Raw genomic sequence first — 20,396 nt, forward strand, 5'->3', positions numbered from 1 at the left:
CCTGTATATCCAAGTTTGCTGATGATACAAAGCTAGGTGGGAATGCAAGTTGTGAGGAGGATGCAAAGAGGCTTCAAGGGGATATAGACAGGCTAAGTGAATGGGCAAGAACATGGCAAATGGAATATAATGTGGAGAAATGTGAAGTTATCCACTTTGGTAGGAAAAATAGAAAAGCAGAGTATTTTTTAAATGGTGAGAGATTGCAAAATGTTGGATGTTCAGAGGGACCTTGTACACGAATCACTGAAAGTTAACATGTAGGTCCCCAGCAAGCAATTAAGAAAGCAAATGGTATGTTGGCCTGTATTACAAGAGGATTTAAGTATAAATCCTTACTGCAATTATATTGGGCCCTGGTAAGACCCCACCTGGAGTATTGTGTACTGTTTTGATCTCTTTACCTAAGGAAGGATATACTTGCCATAGAGATAGTGCAATGAAGGCTCACCAGACTGATTTCTGGGATAGGGAGATTGTCCTATAAGGAGAGATTTAGTAGACTAGGCTTATAATCTCTAGAGTTTAGAAGAATGAGAGGTGATCTCATTGAAACATACAAAATTCTTATTGGGCTTGACAGGGTAGATGCAGGGAGGATGTTTCCTCTGGCTGGCGAGTCTAGAATCAGGGGTCACAGTCTCAGAATAAGGGGTCGGCCATTTAGAACTGAGATGAGGAGAAATTTCTTCATTCAAAGGGTGGTGAATCTTTGGAGTTCTCTACCCCAGAGAGCTGTGGAGGCTCAATCGTTGAGTATATTCAAGGTAGAGATCGCTAGATTTTTGGATATTAAGGGAATCAAGGGAAATGGGGACAGTGCAGGAAAGTGGAATGGAGGTGGAAGATCAGCCATGATCTTACTGAATGGCAGAGCAGGCTCAAGGGATCGAATGGCCTACTCCTGCTCATAATTCTTATGTTCTTATCCTAGTCTTAAAATAATGCATTCTGCATTCAGCACCTCAATGTACTTGTTGTTAAGTCAACTCTAAGGCTGTGATGGCTCAACAGGGCATAGAAAGGGCTTTAAATAGAACTAACCTCACACAAACTTGGGGTCCCCTGCTGAGCACTCAGGCACTCACTCACTCAGCAGTGCTCTCATCCCTGGGCTGCACGCATCAATAATGTTAATTACCAGGCAGCACGAATGTGCACTACTTTGGGTGCAAGCTGATCGCACAGCACGATCCTCGCGCCCATTTTTGGGCATACTCGAGGTACTCAGAAACAGCAGTGACGGCCTTAGAGCAGGAGGTAGAACAGAGGAGACCTGCAGGGGATCAGGAGGCCCTCCATACTCACAGTAAGGAGGAAGTGGGAGCAGATAGCTGAAGCCGCCACAGCAGCAGTCTTGTCCCGAGGAACTGAATCCAGTGCAGAAAGAAATTTAATGAACTCACACTAGTGGTCAAGGGCAGTGAATGAATCTTCAAATACCATATCCCTCAAACTGGACAACTAGTCTCACGCACTGCTCAATGCACCACACCACCATTACTCATCTACCAACAATCTCCATTGATCACACCTCACATTCATAGCTTCACTTTACCTTTGCACACTTATCACTGCTGCAAGCCTCACACCCTGCACACACTGCCAGCTATTCTACCATGACAGGCACATCACAACACACTCACTGACAACACTTCCCTTTTTCTTGCAGGCCAAGGTTGCACATAACAGGAGACAGCAGCGGTTAATGGGCAGGGGGAAGGCACGGCTGCATATCCTGACCCGGCAGGAGAAGACTGTGCCTCACAATATTAGAGAGGCTTTCACTGAGGCCATGGCGATCATGAGGCCGAAACCATTAAAGATGACGGTATGCTCATTTCTAATCCTCCTTCTCACATTCCAATTCCCCCTCATCCCACAATCTTCTCTTCTTTCTTCTTTCAGATACCCAAGAACGCCAAGCTTCCCAGCCAGTGCAGAAAGAGCAAGTGGAGCGTGATAGAGAGGAAGAGACCCCATCATTCGAGCTGACACTTGCAGGCACCAGCTCAGAAACCTGCACTGTGTGCACTTGAGGGTAGTACTGAGATGGGATCTGCACATGCTGAGTCACCGGGCACGAGTGGCCTGCAGTGGCAAAGGGTAACGCAGTTAAAAGCTCCTGAGGGCAAGGTTGCACAGGAGTTCTGTCGTAGAGGACTCAGATGAGAACTCTGATGGGCCAGCCTTCAGAAGAAGGGTGATGGGCATGCACACAGAAATGCTTGGTGCATTGGCAGGCCTGCCAGAGAGCCTGTTGTCACTGTCAAGGAGCATGGAGGAGTCTGGCACCAACCTTGCGCAGGGCTTTGCGCAGAGCTTGGAGCCCATGATTTCCAGGATAGAAGTGATGGGCAACTCCATTAGAGCACCTGTGGATCGAATCAATCTTCCATTTAAGCTCCAGGGGTCCCTTGCAGCTGATGGGCTGGCTTGAAAAAAACGCGCATGCGCAGAATTTTGAATACGTCGCACAGCCCGTTAAAGGGCCGCTCAAAAAAAATTGCAGGGAACATTGGACCCAACCATGATGCAGGGTCTGATAGGTGATGTCTCAGATTCTACTGCAGCACAAACTGAATCAACCCAACGTCCAAGTGCTGTAGTGGAAGTTCAGACTTTCGTCATGCAAGTTCAGCTTGCTGCCACACAAGATCAGACTGCTCTCATGCAGATTCAGCTTGCTGTCACGCAAGCTCAGATGCTGCCATCATAGCTGAGTTTATAAGTGTGGGAAGGGGCTTGCAGGGTGTCACAGCAGTCCAGCAAGCCGGCATCAACAGATTACTAAGATTACTGAAGCGCCGCCCTGGGGAAATGGCAGTGGCTCCGTGAAGCATAAACCTGCTGTCCTCGCTCAGGATGACAACATTTGAACTTCCACCACTGCCATTCCGCCAGTGTCCTTGCTTTTGTCAGTCAGCCAGCCAGCCCAGACTGCCGAGATGGTGGAGTTTGCTGCCGGGCCTTCTAGGCCCAGAGCTGCTCGAGGTTGTCCTGCAAGGCCATCTGCAGTCTCCCCCACTGAAAGTCAGCAGTCTTTCATTAGCCATGCTGCAGCAACTGGGGTAAGCACCTCGTAGACAGGCACTAAAGGAATGCAAAAGGATGATTAGTTGACTTTGTTATGTGGTATTAAATGATTTATAAATGTGGTTTGAAATGTTTGATTTTGTGGTGGCTTTCATTCAGCATTGTGACCAAGAGGACGCTGTGATGTTCCGTGACAGAGGGATGGTAAGGTGGGGCAGTGCTAAGCAACAGGGATCTGGGATTTCATGCAGGGGAACCAGAGTCCGACAGTGCGCTCACGGACAACCCCTTTGCAACGTGGATATGCAGGCTACCTCTTCCTCCTCCTCCTGATGTGGCTGCAGATCCCATGGTGGCAAGGGCTGCACCCTCATGATGGCCAACTTGTGGAAGTTGCAGCAGACCACCACGAATTCGGACACCCGCTCTGTTGAATACAGGAGGGCTTCTCCAAAGCGGTCAATACAGTGAACTGTTGCTCGAGTACTCTGATGGTCTGCTCAGTAAAGTTCCTCGTGGCAGCATGGTTCTCATTATATGAGTGCTGACCACGAGTGGTGGAGTTGCAAAGGGGTAGTCATCTGCCAGGTGTAGAGCAGACAGCCCATGTCACCTAGTCGCCACCCTCAGGTTCGATGTGGTGGCTGGAAATTGCTGGCATAGCGGACTGGCGCGGGATGAATGCATCATAACTGCTGCCAGAATAGCAAGCATTTACCATCATGATGTGCTGGTCGTAGTCACATGCCAACTGCACGTTGAGAGTGGTAGCCACTGCGGTTATATAACATTTCACCATTGAGATGTGGCGCCCGCATAGCCGCGTGTGTGCAATCGATGGCACCCTGCACCATGGAAAAGCCTGATATCCTGGCAAAGCCACGTGTGCACTCCTTCTGCTTCTCTCTCTTTAGAGAGAAGATGATGAAGTCCCCTCTTCTAGCATACAGAGCCTCTGTGACCTCCGGATGCAGCGATAGGTGTTGAACAGCAACATTTTTGCTATGTCGCCCGTACAGCCGAGTGAAAAAATTGAGGGCCACAGTCACCTTGAGGGCCACTGGCAGAGCCCTCTTCACCCTGGTCTGAGACTGCAGGTCTGGTTCCAAGCCGTGGCAGAGATCAGTGACCACCTTCTTGGTTAAGTGGAGCATACTGCTCCTGGCTTAGGTAGAAGTGCTCCATGAAGATCCTAGGTGGGTAAAGCCTCCTGCTGAGATTCCTCCTCCCCCTAACTCTGTGATTAACTTGTCTTCTTTGCTGCCTCAGCTCCAGCTCCCCGTCATGCTGCATCGCAAGCGGGACTGCAACTTCAGCCCCCATGACTGGGATCAAGTTATGTAGTCAAGGATCTTCCAGTAGCAGTCAACGCCTTCCCAACGTCCAGCAGCACTCCTTGCACATTTTAACAACGTTATAAATGTCTTCCAGCAACCCAATACTCCTACAAACTCTACAAGAGCCAGTACAAAAGCAATAATCAACTTACCTGCAAGTTGGATGTATCCCTTTAAGTAGCGCTGGTCCCTCGTGCAGCTGAACGAATGTTCAGCTGCGTGTGTTTAGGAGAGGATGTTTAATGGAACAGTGACGTTGAAAATGGCAAGTCGTGTGTCAAGTCAGCATTATACACTGGACTGACGTCACAATCTGCCTATTCTGCATATTGCAGGCTCACGCATGTACCGCCCGCGTTATTGCCCTCACCAAGATGATGAACAGCATGGGTCGCACCGGAAGTGGACGGAAGCAAGATGAATGCCATTTATTTATTTTTTTAAATCGGCCGTAACTACCAGCACTAAGAGGCCAAATTTCATGACCAGAGTTGCGGTAAATGTTTTTCGCACTGGACGGAGGTATACAGTGGAGTTCCCCGAGGTTCAGTACCAGAACCACTGCTGTTTTTGATATACATTAATGACTTGGACTTGAGGGTACAGGGCACAATTTAGAATTTTGCAGATGACACGAAACTTGGAAGTGTAGTAAACAGTGAGGAAGATAACAATAGACTTCAAAAGGACATAGGCTGGTGGAATGTACAGACACATGGCAGATGAAATTCAACGTAGAAAAGTGTGAGATGATACATTTTGGTAGGAAGAATGAATCGAATCAATACATGCTAATTGGTACAATTTTAAAGGGGGTACAAGAGAGAGACCTGGGAGTGCTCGTGCACAAACCTTTGGTAGCAGGACAGGTTAACAAAGCAGATTCTGGGCTTCATAAACAGAGGCATAACGTACAAAAGCCAGGGAGTTATGCTATAACTATAACTATATAAAACACTAGTTCAGCCCCAGCTGGAGTATTGTGTCCAATTCTGGGCACCACATTTTAGAAAGGACATGAAAATTTTGGAGACAGTGCAGAAGAGATTTACTCAAACGGTTCCAAGGATGAGGGATTACAGTTACATGGATAGACTGGAGAAGCTAGTGTTGGTCTACTTAGAACTGAGAAAGCTAAGAGGAGATTTGATAGAGGTATTGAAAATCATGAAGGGTTTAGCTAGAGTAAGTAAAGAGAAACTGTTTCCAGTGACTGAAGGGTTAATAACCAGAGGGCACATATTTAAGGTGATTGGCAAAGAAACCAAGGTGACATGAGGAAAAACAATGTTACACAATGAATGGTTAGGATTTGGAATGCACTGCCTGATAGGGTGATGGATACAGATTCAATACTGGCTTTCAAAAGGGAATTGGATAAATACTTGAAGGAGAAAAAATTACAAGGATATGGGGAAAGAGTGGGAGAGTAGGACTAACTGGATTGCTCTGCGAAAGAGTAGGCACAGACTTGATTGGCTGAATGGCCTCCTTCTATGCTGTATTATTCTATGATTCTACACAAATGAAGCATAACTTTCTTCCCTTGAGACAAAGGCCAACAATCTATTAGCCTTTTTGATTGCATTTTGTACTTGTCTACTTGCTTTTTAATGATTTGAGTACTTGGACTCTCTTTGCTCCTCTACAGTTCCTAGTTTCTAACCATTAAGAAAAGATTTATCTTTCTTGGGTTCAATGTTGATGATGACCACATTGAACTCCATTTGCCATAGTTTTTCCCACCCACTTAATCTGTCTATGTCCTTCGCAACTTCCTGCTCCCATCAGCATTACTTACTATTATCCCTCCTAACAGTGTCATTTCCAAATCAAATATCTTTATGCGCACAATATCTGATAATATAGCATTGGCTAAGAGTGAAACAGAAACCCTTGTTACAGTATTTAGCTCACTGAATTAACATGAGACTTATTCTGCTCTCGTAGCCTCTGCAAAGTGGAAGAATAAACACCACCATGTAGGAATTATACACAGTAGGTTTATTGTAAGTAATAGATAAACAGTAGCAATAAGTACAGCAGTTTGTACTTTTTTTAAAAAACAGATTTTTTTTAAACACAATCCCTCCTTGGGTTTAAAAAAAAACAAAAAAAACATGACACTTCAGCAACTACTGATAATACTAAATCAGGATTAATATTCATAACAAAGAACTTGTTTGTGGAGTTTCATTTATCCACCACGGAGTATCAATGCGCCACTTCCGCATATATTGGAGTACAGTGGTATGAAAACAATGACTGAACTGGAAATAAACTGCCTGGGAGCAAGGGGAGTAAATGGAGTTGAGGTACAGATCAACCATGATTTAATTGAATGGCAGAATAGGCTCGAGGGGCTGAATGGCTGAGTCCTGTTCCTAGGTTCCTACCTCCCGTACCCTAGAACCAATGACCTGGGAACACACTGCCTGGGATATACGTCCCGTACCCGAGACCTAATGAAATGGGAACACACTGCCTAGGATATACCTCCCTTACCCTATAATTAATGGTCCGGGAACACACTGCCTGGGATATATCTCCCATACCCTAGACTAATGAACTACCATTGAGCCAAGTCTGACATCTTGAAAAAAGAAATAGTCATTGTGGATTTAGAAGAGGAAGATCCTACCAGTCAAACCTATTTGATTTATTTGAGGAGGTTACAGATAAAGTAAGTACTGCAATTCCCTATGATTCTGTTTATGTAGATTTTCAGAATACTTTTGATAAATGTCCCAATTGAAAGACCTCTGGACAACTTAAAAAATACAGAAAACAGGACCACACAAGAAGCTGGTTTAAAAAAGAAGAAACTGAATACTTGAACTGAGTAGAAGATCCTTGGAGTGACAGCACTCGTCACCTTCAATGTCCAGACAATGTAGCACAGCAACTAAAAAAGCAAATCAATTTTCAATGTATAGTTGATCAGTCAGTTGGAGTATGGTTATCCGTTGTGCTCACCATGCTGCAAAAAACATACACATGATGGAGAAAGCGCAGAGAGCAACAAGGCTGATCCCAAGTGTAAAAGAGATGTGATCGGAGAATAAAAAAGGTTATAGAGCTCTGGACATGGACGTCAATGAGGTACATAAAATATCTAATGATAATGATGTTAATTCTCGAACATTACGCCAAATTAAGCTAAAAGAAAAGGCCAGAGGTGATAAATTTAAAGTGCTGACAAGTTAATTGGAAAAAGATATTAGCAAAAACTTCTTCAATCAGAAGAACGAGAATTAATCTGAATAAGTTAATATGTGGGGTGATGGACACAAAATCATTAGCACCATTCAAAACAGGATGTTATATTGGTTAATACGAGTACTGGACGGATGAGCCCAATACCTTTTCTCCTCAACATAACTTCTTAGGCAAGCAATGCATTCTGTATGATAATCTGTTTCAATGCAAAGTTTTGTATCATCCACAAATTTTGAAATAGTGCCCTGTACACCCAAGTCCAAATCATTAATATATATCAAGAAAAGCAGCAGTCCCAGTATGACTCCTGGAGAACACTATATAGCTTCCTCCAGTCCGAAAAACAACCATTCACCACTACTCTCTGTTTCCTGTCATTTAGCCAATTTATGCTGCTACTGCCCCTTTTATTCCATGGGCTTCAACTTTGCTGGAGCACCTATTATGTGGCACTTTATCAAACGCCTTTTGGAAGTCCATGTACACTACATCAACCGCATTGCCCTCATCAACCCTCTCTGTTACCTCATCAAAAATTTCAATCAAGTTAGTTAAACACGATTTGCCTTTAACAAATATGTACTAGCTTCCCTTAATTAATCCACAATTGCCCAAGTGACTGTTAATTATGTCCCAGATTATCGTTTCTAAAAGCTTTCCCACCACCGAGGTTTCTTTCACCTTTCTCTCCAGGATTATTTTTCTTGTTGCTCGCATCAGTTTCCTCATCCTTCATGTCAGTTTCTTTCTTTCTCTGTTGTATTTCTCTCCAAGTGGTACAGAGCTACTTTATATTCCTAAAAATATTCAATTCTTCCTCCATAGTTCCCCTTTTAACATGTGCTAGCCTAGCTTGCTTACTTTTTTCCTCATCCTCTCAAAATCTGCATTCCTAAGGCAGTGAAGAGTCTCTACTGCACACTTTCTCTTCTCCATTGTAAGCCTGATTTTAAACTCTACTGGTTGCTTTTTGCAAGATGTTCTCCACCTCTACCATCCCCGCTTGCTACATAGAATTGTCTAGTACTTGCATGTCAGTACTCTTTCCAAGTAGCTTCTTGAACCATGTGACTAGTTGTTACGCATCAGATTCCGTACTCTCCCTCACCAACTGCAACCCCCCCCCCCCCCCATAACCATTTGAGTTCGTAGATGTCTACTATAGATATCACATTCAGCATCAAATGTCAATTTTAATTCCCATTAAAGACTATTCAGTTTATCTTTGGTAAGTTACATTATCTGTAACATATTTCCCTAAATTGAATATAAAGTTTCAGCTCTAATTATTTTTCCTTGACCTGGTACACTATAACAGATCTCAGTAGTGTTTTTTCTCTCTTCAATGTCACTTACCTCTGGTACCAGCGTGTGCTCTTCACATAAAAAGCCACACCCCTTCCTAACCTTTGTAACCTACAGAGTTATCTATATCAGTCAAAATTCACCCCTATCTACAGCTTTACTTAGCACTGTGATGTCTCAGACAGAATTATTATCTTTTATAGTAAAGCACCAGAGATCTTTGATTTTAATTGTCAAGATTCCTTCCCTTCAGTGTACAGAATTTTGAGGCATCTTTAACCTGATCAATTTTTTTCATTATCAATATTTTGTGTGTTGTCAGGAAAGATGGTACAGACAAGGACATGGACTCATTTAAGAACAGCTCGATACTTTAATGAAAGATTGTTATTCATTGTTAATCTGAAAGAACAAAATCTAAGGTGTTCTTCATCCAAACCTGCTGTTAGATTGTGCCTGCTTACTTATATCAACGACTGCATTCAAATTGCCATCTACCATTTTTTCTAGTTTCATAGTATCTGTATCCTTTCTAGCTCTCATATTCTTTACTTTCCTTTGTTTTAAGTCTGCTGTTTACCCCCCAGCCAAGCCCCCCCACCCCTCCCCCCGCAACATTCAGCTACCTACTTTAAATTCTCCCTCACTGTTCTATGCACCTTCTATGCAAAGGCACAGGTACCATTGTAGTCCAGATGGAACCATCTCATCTGAACAGTTTTCCCAGCCCAGGAATCATCCGAACATCCTAGGTACCTGAAACCTTCTGTTCCGCTTCATCCTCAAATGCCAAATGTTAATGTACGCATACATTTCTCCTTAATTCGTGGCACCAGGATTAATCCTGAAATTACTGCCCTCGATATCTTATTCTTCAGTCGAGGGCCTAGCTCCTCAAATATCCCCTGCAACAACTCTGTTAAACCCTTCCCTAGGATCACCGTGACTTAGTTTGTCTACCCATTCCATTATGTTCCTTACCCTGATACCTGGGAGGGAATACACCATCTGGTCTCCTGGTGCAGCTGCAAAAACAATCTGCCCATACTGCTAATCATTGAATCCCCACAGGTATCACTTGTCTGTTCTCCTGAATAGACTCACTCTAATCACCATGGCTAGCCGTTCATTCACTGATACAGTGGTCTTGCTCCTAACTACTCTCCCCTGTGCAACAATCCTCTTTTGCACTGAGAACTCTATGCCTTTCAGTTAAGTTCAGACTCAGAGGCGGCTTGCACTGGGAGCTCTCATCTATTCCTGCTCTCCCGCAACGCAATCACTCTCCTCTGCTGCATGACAATCATCTGGAACATACACACCAAAAATCTTTCTTCCTCCTGTATGTTACAGAATTTACACAGCTGGTCCTTGAGCTCAGTGATCCTCTACTCAACCATATGACACTACATGCTGACCTGGGATAGTCTGTGGATTCTGAATAGCAGATATCATTCCTATTCTCACAGCTGCAATGCTGCTCTGTTAACTCTCCCTGATTCTGCATCATTAACTACTGATTCCTTGTGATTTTGATAGTAATTGATTCATTTATCTTTATCCTGCTGTTTATCATTGTAATAAAAAGCTAGCATTTACTTTTTCCATTTTCTTTGGTGAAACATAGGAACATAGAAAATAGGTGCAGGAGTAGGCCATTCGGTCCTTCGAGCCTGCACCACCATTCAATATGATCATGGCTGATCATTTTTGCAACTTTAGCACCCCATTCCTGCTTTCTCTCCATACCCCGTGATCCCTTTAGCCATAAGGGCCACATCTAACTCCCTCTTGAATATATCTAACAAACTGGCCTCAACAACTTTCTGTGGTAGAGAATTCCACAGGTTCACAACTCTCTGAGTGAAGAAGTTTCTCCTCATCTCGGTCCTAAATGGCTTACCCCTTATCCTTAGACTGTGACCCCTGGTTCTGGACTTCCCCAACATCGGGAACATTCTTCCTGCATCTAACCTATCCAATCCCGTCAGAATTTTATATGTTTCTATGAGATCCCCTCTCATTCTTTTAAATTCCAGTGAATATAAGCCTAGTCAATTCAATCTTTCTACATGTCAGTCTGCCATCTCGGGAATCAGTCTGGTGAACCTTCGCTGCACTCCCTCAATAGCAGGAATGTCCTTCCACAGATTAGGAGACCAAAACTGCATACAATATTCAAGGTGTGGCCTCACCAAGGCCCTGTACAACTGCAGTAAGACCTCCCTGCTCCTATACTCAAGTCCTCTCGCTATGAAGGCCAACATGCCATTTGCCTTCTACACCGCCTGCTGTACCTGCATGCCAACTTTCAATGACTGATGTACCACCCAGGTCTCGTTGCACCTCATCTTTTCCTAATCTATCACCATTCAGGTAATATTCTGTCTTCCTGTTTTTGTCACCAAAGTGGATAACCTCACATTTATCTACATTATACTGCATCTGCCATGCATTTGCCCACTCACCTAACCTGTCCAAGTCACTCTGCAGCCTCTTAGCATCCTCCTCACAGCTCACACTGCCACCCAGCTTAGTGTCATCTGCAAACGTGGAGATATTACATTCAATTCCTTTGTCTAAATCATTAATGTATATTGTAAATAGCTGGGGTCCCAGCGCTGAACCTTGCGGTACCCCACTAGTCACTGCCTGCCATTCTGAAAAGGACCCGTTTATTCCTACTCCTTGCTTCCTGACTGCCAACCAGTTCTCTATCCACGTCAATGCATTATCTCCAATACCATGTGCTTTAATTTTGCACACTAATCTCTTGTGTGGGACCATGTCAAAAGCCTTTTGAAAGTCCAAATACACCACATCCACTGGTTCTCCTTTGTCCACTCTATTAGTTACATCCTCAAAACATTCTAGAAGATTTGTCAAGCATGATTTCCCTTTCATAAATCTATGCTGACTTGGACCGATCCTGTCACAGTTTTCCAAATGCGCTGCTATTACATCTTTAATAATTGATTCCAACATTTTCCCCATCACCAATGTCAGGCTAACCGGTCTATAATTCCCTGTTTTCTCTCTTCTTCCTTTTTAAAAAGAGTGGGGTTACATTAGCTACCCTCCAATCCATAGGAACTGATCCAGAGTCTATAGAATGTTGGAAAATGACCAACAATGCATCCACTATTTCTAGGGCCACTTCCTTAAGTACTCTGGGATGCAGACTATCAGGCCCTGGGGATTTATCGGCCTTCAATCCCATCAATTTCCCTAACATAATTTCCTGACTAATAAGGAGTTCCTCCTTTCCTCGGTCCCCTAGTATTTCCGGAAGATCATTTGTGTCTTCCTTAGTGAAGACAGAACCAAAGTATTTGTTCAATTGGTCTGCCATTTCTTTGTTCCCCATTATAAGTTCACCTGATTCTGACTGCAAGGGACCTACATTTGTCTTCACTAATCTTTTATCTCTTCACATATCTATAGAAACTTTTGCAGTAAGTTTTTATGTTCCCTGCAAGCGTTAATCTCCTCTTTAACCAGCAACACTACTCCACCTCCTTTTCCTTTCTGTCTATCCTTCCTAAATATTGAATATCCCTGGATGTTGAGTACTCAGCCTTGGTCACCCTGGAGCCAGGTCTCCGTAATCCAAATTACATCATATCCGTTAACAGCTATCTGCGCAGTTAATTCATCCACCTTATTACAAATGCTCCTCGCATTGAGACACAGAGCCTTCAGGCTTGTTTTTTTAACACTCTGTCCTTTTAGAATTATGTTGTAATGTGGCCCTTTTTGATTTTTGCCTTTGATTTCTCTGTCCTCCACTTTTCCTTATCTCCTTTCTACATTTTGCTTCTGCCCCCATTTTACTTCCCGCTGTCTCCCTGCATGGATTCCCATCTCCCTGCCATATTAGTTTAAACCCTCCCCAACAGCATTAGCAAACTAGACATTGGTTCCGGTCCTGCCCAGGTGCAGACCGTCCGGTTTGTACTGGTCCCACCTCCGACAGAACCGGTTCCAATGTCCGAGGAATTTGAATCCCTCCCTCTTGTACCATGAGAATAAGCAAAAAAATCTATTAAAGAACTGTTGCCGTTTACCTTACTCTCACATTCTAATCACAGTGACTTTGGGCCCAAGTTTCCACATGATTTGCGCCTGATTTTTAGGAGCAACTGGTGGAGAACGGACTATCTTAGAAATCGCAATTCTCCACATTTTTTTTCTGCAGTTCTAGTCAGGTAGAACACTTCTACTTTGGAACAGAATTTTTTCTTCAAAAGGGGGCATGTCCGGCCACTGACGCCTGATTTGAAAGTTTCCACAGTGAAAACGTACTCCAAACTAAAGTAGAATGGAGCAAGTGAAGATTTTTGTAGAACTGAAAAAACCTGTTCTACACATTAAAAAATCAGGCGCAGGTTACAAATTAGGCGTCCAGAACGAGGTTTGGGGGGGGGGGGGGGGGGGGGAGGGAAGTCATTAAATTCTATAATAAATCCTTATTTATACTTATACAAATATTGTACAAATAAATCCAACCTGAATAAACATTTATAAGCAAAGAAAAGATTAAATAAACCATCTTCCTACCTATGTGAAAGTGCTTCAGGCAGGCCTTTCGGGACCGAAGGCTGAACGGGCCGGCCCGAGACTTCGGGCAGGGCCCGTCCCCAGCAGCAGATTTACAGGTAGGTGGCGTTGGGTTGGGTTGGGTCGGTTCGGTTCGGGTCGGGGAGGGAGGGAGAGAAAGAGAGAGGGGGGGGGGGGGAAGAGAGGGGGGGGGGGAGGGAGGGGGAGAGGGAGGTCAGGTCGGATCCAGTCCGGGAGCGGGAGTCGGGTCCAGTGAGGGGGGGGGTCGGGTCCAGTAGGGGGGGGGGGCAGGTTGGGTCGGGTGGCGGGAGAGCGGGTCGGGTTGGGTCCAGTCGGGGGGGGGGCGGGGAGTGGGAACAGGAGCGCGGGTCGGGTCGGGTCCAGTCGGGGAGGCGGGGAGCGGGAACAGGAGCGCGGGTCGGGTCGGGTCGGGTCGGGTCCAGTCGGGGAGCGGGAACAGGAGCGCGGGTCGGGTCGGGTCCAGTCGGGGGGAGCGGGAACAGGAGCGCGGGTCGGGTCGGGTCCAGTCCAGTCGGGGGGGCGGGGAGCGGGAACAGGAGCGTGGGTCTGGCCGGGTCCAGTCGGGGAGCGGGAACAGGAGCGGGTGTCGGGTCTGATCCGGAGGCAAGGGGGGGGGGGGGGGAGCGGGTGTCGGGTCTGGTCCGGAGGCAGGGGGGGAGGGGAGCGGGTGTCGGGTCTGGTCCGGAGGCGGGGGGGGGGGGCGCGGGTGTCTGGTCTGGTCTGGTCCAGAGGCGGGGGGGGGGGGGGGGGGGGGGGGAAGCGGGTGTCGGGTCTGGTCCGGAGGCAGGGGGGGGAGCGGGTGTCGGGTCTTGTCGGGGGCGTGGGGGAAACAGGAGCTGGCTGTGGGAGGAGCCTTATTCAAGCAGCCCCAGTGAGGCCATTCAGCCAGGGCTAGGGGCTGCGTGCTTCGGGCCCCTCCCACACAGTTCGGCGCCTGGAGCTACTGCACTTGCGTGCCCACTGTAGCGCGCATGTGCAGAGGTCCCGGCACTGTTTTCAGCGCAGGGACCTGGTTCCGCCCCTCCACAGCTTGTGCTGGCTGCGCCGAGGGCCAGAGGACTGCAGGTAGGTGGAGAATATCGAGGATTTTTTTAGGCGCACTTTGTGGCGCGAAAAACGGGCGTCCAGGTCGGGACTGCGCCGTTCTAGGCGCGTGTGGAAACTTGGGCCCTTTAAAACTAATCTCGGTTCATTATGCAATTTGAGGCACTGGGGTGTTAGGGAATAGCGCCAGCATGCATCTGACTCTGCCTCACTCCTGTGCAATAACCTTGCTCAGTTTTGAAGCCACAAGCTGAAAGGGTGAGCGTGTTATGTAGCCTCAATATCACGCGGCACTCTTTTTTCACTGCATCATCGGTGACCATTGGTCACGAATCTCTTTTACACCATACATTTTATCTGCTCATGTGGAATTATGTAGTTCCTGCAGCAAATAATGCTGGTCCCATCACGTACTATGGGCTCAATTTTGCATAAACCTGTTTTTTGGCACATTACCAGAGTTACGCCCGTTTTTCTAGGTCAGAAATGCACCGGAAAAAATTTGCCAAAGTTTCCCTGATGTACAATTCGAATTTGGCGTTGCGCAGCATGTCCAATTGCCTTGGGGGGTGGAGCCTGCTGTCTGCGCCGAAAAACGGTGCCGCATCTTCTGCACATGCGGGGCGAAAAAAGTTACGTTTCTGACATCGCTGTAATGGACGCGCATGCGCAGTACAGCTCTGAGTTGGCAATCGCCCATTTTTAAAGAGACAGTTGTGTGTGTGAGAAGGAGTGCTGTGTGAGAGCAATGGAAAAATTGCAGCTGCAGCGATACAAGATGCAACACAGTGCAAGGACCAAGAATTTCTTACAGGAAGAAGTGGAGGCACTAGTTACTGTGATTGGGAACAGATGGCAGGAGCTGGACACCAGCAGAGGTCACATAAAAGTTTTGTGAATGTTTAAAAATGTATAGATACATTGAAGTTGAGAACGTGGGAATTGTATAGGGACAGTATAAGCTAACAAACAATTCATGGAGGAATAGCCATGACATCTCAGACTCGAGACTGCGAAATGTTACAACACTAACACATATTGAAACAAAACCCACAGCTTGCAGAAAAACCTCAAGGTCTTATTAAATCATGTTATTAACCTGAAACATTGACAGAAGGTCTTTGTTTAAAATCGGACTATGTTTGGGTCGGCTTATGAGTGGACAAAGGGAAGGAGGGATCAAAAGAGATGAGCTGAGCTGGGATGTCACTCTAACCCTATCTTGTTATCTTTTGCCGAGAATGTATAACTGTTGTCGCTTTACGATGTAACTTCACTTATCCGTAGGGAGTGTGTACGCTCGATCGAGAATGTATATCCTCTTTCTGATAAGTCTTGCCGGCCGGTAAAATAAAGACTGCTTTGTTCAAAGCACAAGAGGTATTCGACTCAGTAATTTTACTGAACCAGATTGAGAGAAAAGAATCTACATTTACAGTTTCACACAAAGAAAAGAAGAAACGTTGGAACCAAGTTGCAGAAGATTAATGTGCAATGGTGACCACCACGAGATCTAGAGGCCAGTCTGAAAAGAAATGGCAGGACCTTGGTCAAGTCGTTAGCGTAAGAAATATTTTCATTTATTCGATGGAATTGCAATTGTAAATGTGACCATCTGTGTGTCCCACCCAGCAGAAAGACATCCTCTTTAAAAAGTTAGATTTTCATCTTTGCAGAGGAAGGTGGCACATAACAAAAGGAATAGAACTCAAACAGGAGGAGGCCCAGCAAATCTGCACCCACTGCTTTGATGGGTGAAAAAAAGCAATCACCACTGCACAAGCTGGGCCCACACTTGAGGGAGAGGGCAAATCCTGCAAATTCATCATGGTCCTTCAAATCAGCCTGCTGCCTGGCCTGCGATGTGTGAGCCTACGCATGCCACCCACTCTGCCCCCTCCTCTGTTCTGTTGTACTTTGCAGAACTTGAAACCAACCCGGACGATGCAGAAGATTCAGACGCGGAAGAGCCTGAAGAGGACAACATCTCCCAATCCAACCGTCCAGACCAAGAACATGGGGTTAAGGGGGAGGGGATGGAGTTGGATGAAGCTCTCACTGTTTTACTGACTTTGGAGGAGGTGCCGCTCATTGTGGTGACAGCCCCTTCCGTGACTAGTGGTTTGAGTGCTGGTGGGACGTTCCATGATTTGACACCTTCCGAGATTGCGGGTCCCAGTGGTGGGGTGCAGCAAGGCACACCCAGGGCCCCACCTTCGGAGGTTGCGGGTCCCAGTGGTGAGCTGCAGTGATGCACACCCAGGGCCCCACCTTCCAAGGTTGCCGGTCCCAGTGGTGTGGTGCAGCGTTGAATACCCAGGGCCCCACCGTCCTAGGCTGCATGTCCCAGTGTTGGGGTATGAGCCACACCCGTGGGGAGGAGGGATAGGAGAGCTCTCCTGAGGTGCAGGATCTACAAGATGTGGTTCAGATGATGTCACTGCGTGCGGAGAGCACTGACCTTACCTGATCACTCCTGGACGCCATCAGTGGCTGAGGATAGCGGGACTATCGGGAGAAGTAACAGCAATGACAAGAGAAATGGGAATGATATCCGGGACCATCAATGAGGGAATAGTGGCCATGTGGGAGGGAATGTCAGAGGTAGTGCAAACCACATCACTGACCATGAGGGAGGAAATGTTGCAGGTAGTTCAGACAGTTTTACTCAACACGAGGGAGGGAATGTTGCAGGTCTTTGAGACACTGTCAGGGCGCATGAGGGACGGCATATTGGAGTTAGCTGCTGCAATAAGGGAACACGCCCCGACTCCGCGCCCATTGACAGAATCAATTGCCACTCCCACTCCAATCCCAACACCAGCCTCTGAAGAGCCCAAAGCCAGGTCCTCCAACTTCCCCCCCGAGCCCTCAACAGGTGCGCAGTACCTGAGAACTTAGAAAGGATAAGCTTGGTACCAAGCCCAGAAACACTGCGCCACCGCCTGCGGGCAGGGGCAGTGGAGAGTCCAAGACCAAGTGCAGTGGGTGGTCTTAAAATAAAGTGCAGGAGAGATTGGTGGGTGCAGCCTTTAGAAATATAGAAATTTACAGCGCAGAAGGAGGCCATTTCGGCCCATCATGTCTGCGTGGCCGACAAAGAGCTGCACGGTCCTTGGTCAGCAGCCCTGAAGGTTACATATAAACCTATGAACAATAAACAATGGCAGAAAGGTAAAAAGCAACCAGCCCAACCAGTCCCCCCCCACACAACTGGGACACCCCTTACACAAACATTCTACACTCCACCCTAACCGGAGCCATGTGATCTCCTGGGAGAGGCAAAAACCAGATTAAAAACCCAGGCCAATTGTGGAAAAAAAAATCTGGGAAAATTCCTCTCCGACCCATTCAGGCGATCGAAACTAGTCCAGGAGATCACTCTGACCATATTCGATTCCCTGCAGTACTTACACAAGAACATAAGAATTAGGAACAGGAGTAGGCCATCTAGCCCCTTGAGCCTGCTCCGCCATTCAACAAGATCATGGCTGATACTTGCCATCATATCTGCGCCAGCCAACAAGAGGTTATCCAGTCTAATCCAGATTACCAGCTCTAGGTCCATAACCCTGCAGGCTACCTTTTAAATGTGGTGAGGGTTTCCGCATCCACCACCCTTTGAGGCAGTGAATTCCAGACCCTCACAACCCTCTGCATGAAACCCCCTCAAATCCCCTTTGACCCCTCCACCAATAGAAATAGGTCCTTGCTATGCACTATATCCAGGCCCCTCAAAATGTTGAACACCTCAATGAGGTCTCCTCTCAACCTCCTCTGTTCCAATGAGAACAAACCCAGCCTATCCAATCTGTCCTCATAGCTAAGATTCTCCATTCTAGGCAGCATCCTAGTAAATCTCCTCTGCACCCTCTCTAGTGCAATCACATCCTTCCTATAACACGGCGACCAGAACTGCACGCAGTATCCCAGTTGTGGCCTAACCAGAGTATTATACAATTTAAGCATAACCTCCCTGCTCTTGTATTCTATGCCTCGGCCAATAAAGGCAAGCAATCCGTATGCCTTCTTAACCACCTTATCCACTTGGCCTACTACTTTCAGGGATCTGTGGACAAGCACTCCAAGGTCCCTTTGTTTATCTACACTATTAAATGGCCTACCACTTAATGTGTATACCTTTTCCTTATTAACCTTCCCAAAGTGCCTTACCTCACACTGTTCCAAATTAAATTCCATTTGCCATTGCTCTGCCCACCTAATCAATAGATTGATATCCTCCTGCAGTCCATGACTTTCCTCTTCATTATTAACCACACAGCCAATTTTAGTGTCATCTGCAAACTTCTTAATCATACTCCCTGTATTCAAATCTAAATCATTGATATATACCACAAAAAGCAAGGGACCCTGTACTAAGCCCTGCACAACCCCACTGGAAATATCCTTCCAGTCACAAAAACATCCATCAAACATTACCTTTTGCTTCCTACCTCTGCGCCAATTTTGGATCCAACTAGCCATTTTACCCTGGATCCCATGGGCTTTAACCTTCATGACCAGTCTACCATGTGGGACCTTATCAAAAGCTTTGCTAAAGTCCATATACACTACATATACGTATGCACTACCCTGATCGACCCTCCTGGTTACCTCCTCAAAAAATTCAATCAGGTTAGTCAAACACGATCTTCCCTTAACAAATCTGTGCTGACTGTCCCTAATTAATCCTTGCCTTTATAAATGTAGATTCATCCCGTCTTTCAGGATTTTTTCCAATCATTTTCCCACCACTGAGGTTAGGCTGACAGACCCGTAATTACTCGGCCTATCTCTTTCTCCCTTCTTAAACAAGGGTACCACATTAGCAGTCCTCCGGCACCATGCCCAAATCCAAAGAGGACTGGAAAATGATGGTCAAGGCCTCTGCTATTTTCTCTTTTACCGCTCAACAGCCTGGGATGTATTTCATCCGGGCCTGGGGACTTATCTACTTTCAAAGCTGCTAAACCCCTCAATACCTCCTCTCTCACTATGTTTATTTCATCCAGAATTTCACACTCCTCCTCGATAGCAGTATCTGTATTGCCCCTTTCCTTTGTGAAAACATACGCAAGGTATTCATTAAGAACCATACCAACATTTTCTGCCTCCACACAAAGATTATCCTCATGGTCTCTAATAGGCACTACCCTTTCTTTAGTTACCCTCTTGCTCTTAATATATTTGTAGAACATCTTTGGGTTTTCCTTAATTTCATTAGCCAATAATCTTTCATGCTCTCTCTTAGCATTCCTAATATTCTTTTAAAATTTTACCTCGTAACTTTCTATATTCCTCCAAAGATTCTATAGTATTTAGCTGTCGGTATATAACACAAGCTTCCCTTTTTTCTTTATTCTCCCCTGTAAGTCCCTAAACATCTAGAGGGCTCTAGAATTGTTATTCCCACCCTTTTTCTTTTAAGGACACATGTTTGGCCTGAACCTTCCAGATCTCCTCCTTGAATGCCTCCCACTGTTCCAACACTGATTTACCCACAAGTAGCTGTTTCTAGTCCACTGTGGCCAAATCACTTCTCAACTTAGCAAAGTTAGCTTTCCCCCAATTTGGGACTTATATTCCAGGCCTATCCTTGTCCTTATCCATAACTAACAAATCTGACTAAAGTCACTGGCACCCAAGTGCTCTCCCACTAATACCCCTTCAACCTGCTCAGCTTCATTCCCTAAAACTAAGTCTAAAACCACCCCCTCTTGTGTTGGGCTTGTTACATACTGACTAAAAAAGTTCTCTTGAATGCATTTTAAGAATTCCGCACCCTCTATACCCTTCACACTATATTTGTCCCAATCAATATTAGGATAGTTAAAATCCCCAACTATTACTTCCTTATGGTTTTTGGACTTCACA

General features: G+C 45.9%; 1 protein-coding gene across 2 annotated transcripts in view; it reads right to left on the reverse strand.

Moving 5' to 3' along the window:
* tspan15 (tetraspanin 15) overlaps positions 1–20,396 on the reverse strand; it is a 294,434-nt gene that overhangs the window by 236,618 nt on the left and 37,420 nt on the right. The gene's annotated exons all lie outside the window — the stretch shown is intronic.

Source organism: Pristiophorus japonicus, chromosome 3 (genome assembly GCF_044704955.1).
Source record: "Pristiophorus japonicus isolate sPriJap1 chromosome 3, sPriJap1.hap1, whole genome shotgun sequence".
Lineage (NCBI taxonomy): Eukaryota > Metazoa > Chordata > Chondrichthyes > Pristiophoridae > Pristiophorus > Pristiophorus japonicus.